This window comes from Primulina huaijiensis, chromosome 7, assembly GCF_012295235.1.
Source record: "Primulina huaijiensis isolate GDHJ02 chromosome 7, ASM1229523v2, whole genome shotgun sequence".
Classification (NCBI taxonomy): Eukaryota; Viridiplantae; Streptophyta; class Magnoliopsida; order Lamiales; family Gesneriaceae; genus Primulina; species Primulina huaijiensis.
Window position 1 is genome coordinate 12,820,406 of NC_133312.1, and position 3,244 is coordinate 12,823,649.

The following is a 3,244-nucleotide window of genomic DNA, read 5'->3' on the forward strand; positions in this document are numbered from 1 at the left end:
GCTCGATCTTCACCTGCTGACAAGTTAGGCACTGAGAAATAAACATGGCAATATCTTTCTTCATACCTGGCCACCAATAGAGTCTACGAAGATCCTGATACATCTTAGTGCTGCCTGGATGTATCGAGTATGGCGCTGTATGTGCCTCTGTCAAGACGTCTCGCCGAATATCATCACCAGCAGGAATGCAAATACGGCCTCTAAACGTCACCAAACCATCTCTATTCGTCGCGAACTCTGAATTACCTCTCTCCTCTGCTCTAGCTCTCAACTCTAACAACTGAACATCAATAGCCTGCTCTCTACGGATCCTGTCCGTCAATGTAGCCCGAATAACCAACGCTGAAAAACGAGCAATGGTTCCAGGAACCACCAAAGCTATCTCCTCTCGCTGCAAATCTAACAACAACGGCTGCTGAATCATAGAACTTAAAGAAGAACTCGACTTACGGCTCAATGCATCCGCTACAACATTCGCCTTCCCTGGGTGGTAACTAATAGTCACATCATAGTCTTTGACAAGCTCTAACCACCGTCTCTGTCGCATATTAAGTTCTTTCTGTGAAAACAAATACTTTAAACTCTTGTGGTCTGTGAAAATTTCACACTTTTCGCCATACAAATAATGTCTCCAGATTTTCAGGGCGAAAACCACAGCTGCCAGCTCCAAATCATGCGTAGGATAATTCTTCTCGTAATCCTTCAACTGGCGAGAAGCATAGGCTATAACTTTACCTCGTTGCATCAACACTGCACCGAGGCCCTTCTTCGACGCATCGGTAAAAACAACAAAGTCCTCTGAACCACTGGGCAAAGCAAGTACTGGAGCTGTCGTCAACTTATCTTTCAACTCCTGGAATCCTCTTTGGCATTCATTGGACCACTCAAACTTCACAGTCTTCCTCGTCAGATTAGTTAACGGCAGGGCAATCTTGGAAAAGTCTGAAATAAAACGACGATAATAACCCGCCAAACCAAGAAAACTGCGTACCTCTGGTACAGTGGTAGGAATAGGCCACTTCTGAATCGCCTCTATTTTCACTGGATCAACAGCTATACCATCCTTCGAGACAACATGGCCTAAGAAAGAAATCTGCTCCAACCAGAACTCACACTTCTTCAACTTAGCATACAACCTCTTCTCTCTCAGCAACTGAAGAACAACTCTGAGGTGCTCTGAATGAAGCTCTCTGGTCTTGGAGTAAATCAAAATGTCATCGATAAAAACAATGACAAAGCTATCCAAATACGGCTTGAACACACGGTTCATAAGATCCATGAAGACTGAAGGAGCATTGGTCAGACCAAAAGACATCACAAGAAATTCATAGTGACCGTACCTGGTCCGGAACGCCGTCTTAGGGATATCAGACTCCCTAACCTTCAACTGATAATAACCAGATCGCAAATCAATCTTCGAGAACACTGTAGCCCCTTGCAGTTGGTCAAAAAGGTCATCTATCCGTGGCAACGGATACTTATTCTTAATCGTCACTTTGTTGATCTCTCTATAATCAATACACAGCCGCAACGACCCATCTTTCTTCTTGACGAAAAGAACCGGAGCTCCCCAAGGCGAAGAACTCGGCCGAATAAAACCTTTATCCAATAGATCCTGCAATTGCGTCTTCAACTCTTTCATCTCTGAAGGGGCCATTCTGTACGGAGCCTTAGAAATAGGAACCGTACCTGGAACTAGATCAATCACAAACTCTACATCTCTGTCCGGCGGTAAACCCGGCACATCATCCTCAAATACATCAGAGAACTCTCTCACAACATCAATATCATCAATATTCAACTTCACAATTCTATCCATATCCACAATCGAAGCCAAAAACCCATCACAACCTCTAAACAACAACTTCTTAGCCTCAAGACACGAAATAAAAGGAAGGATCAGCGAAGTACCTGCACTGGCGAACAAACCTTCCCTATTGCCATCATCTGCAAATTTCACCGTCTTAGCAATGCAATCAATCACTGCACGGTAAGTTGATAGCCAATCCATGCCAAGTATAATATCAAACGCAACCATCGGAATAACAATCAAGTCGGCATAAACAACTCGCCCATCAATTTGAACAGAGCACGCATACACAATAGATGTTGGGCACAACACATCTCCCGAAGGCAAAACAACATTAAACTGGAGGGGAATAACAGAAGGAACTATACCCAAAGATCTCAAAAATAGTTCAGACATAAAAGAATGAGTAGCACCTGTATCAATCAATGTCGTAGCTACTCTGCCTGAAATTAAAATAGTGCTAGAGATCACAGAAGAATCATGGTTTATACCTTCCTTTGTCATGGTAAAGATGCGACCCTGCACCTTCTCTTTACTCGAGCCTCTTGGACAATCCTTGGCTATATGGCCTGCAGTGCCACAACGGTAACAAGTATGAGTACCAAATCTGCACTCTCCCCGATGATGTCTACTGCACTTGGGACACAATGGCTTCTCAGGATCAGATGGAACTGTCGGTGGTTTAGGACTCGGCTCCAACTTGCCTTTCCCTTTAAAATGGTCCTTTCCTCTTTGGCTCGAACCTTGACCTCTTTGAGCAACAAACTGCTGCCTCGCCTGTCTCTCTCTGGCAATGTCTTTCTCATCTTGCTCGGCCAACAAAGCCTTAGACACAATCTCTTTGAATGTCACCGCCTTCGACATATTGATGTCCCTTCTGATTTCTGCTCGAAGGCCTCTAATGAAATGAGCACCCTTGTCTTTGTCGTTGGAGGCAATATACGGAGCAAACAGACAGCCCTCTTCAAACTTCACAATATACTCATCAACATTCATGCCTCCTTGACGAAGTTCTAAAAATTCAGTCACCTTCCGATCTCGAAGTGCATCTGGGAAATACTTGTCATAGAAAAGATCCGTGAACTCTTGCCACTTCAATGCTGGAACATCAACACTTACCTTGGTAGCATTCCACCAAATGCGTGCAGCTTTGACTAACATGAACACTGCACAACTGATTCTGTCCTTATCTTCATAGTTGAGATGATCGAAAATCGCCTCAAGAGCTTTGATCCACTCTACAGCCACCAATGGATCAGTGCTTCCTGCAAATTCCGGCGGATCCATTCTCTTGAAAGCAGTAAAGATCCCATCGGTCCCAACTGCCTGAGCCACTTGGCCTCTCCCTTGACCTCTACCTTGGCCTGTTCCTTGCATACGGAACAACTGTTGGATCTGCTCACTATGGACCTTAGCTTGCTCTTTCAGTAGCTT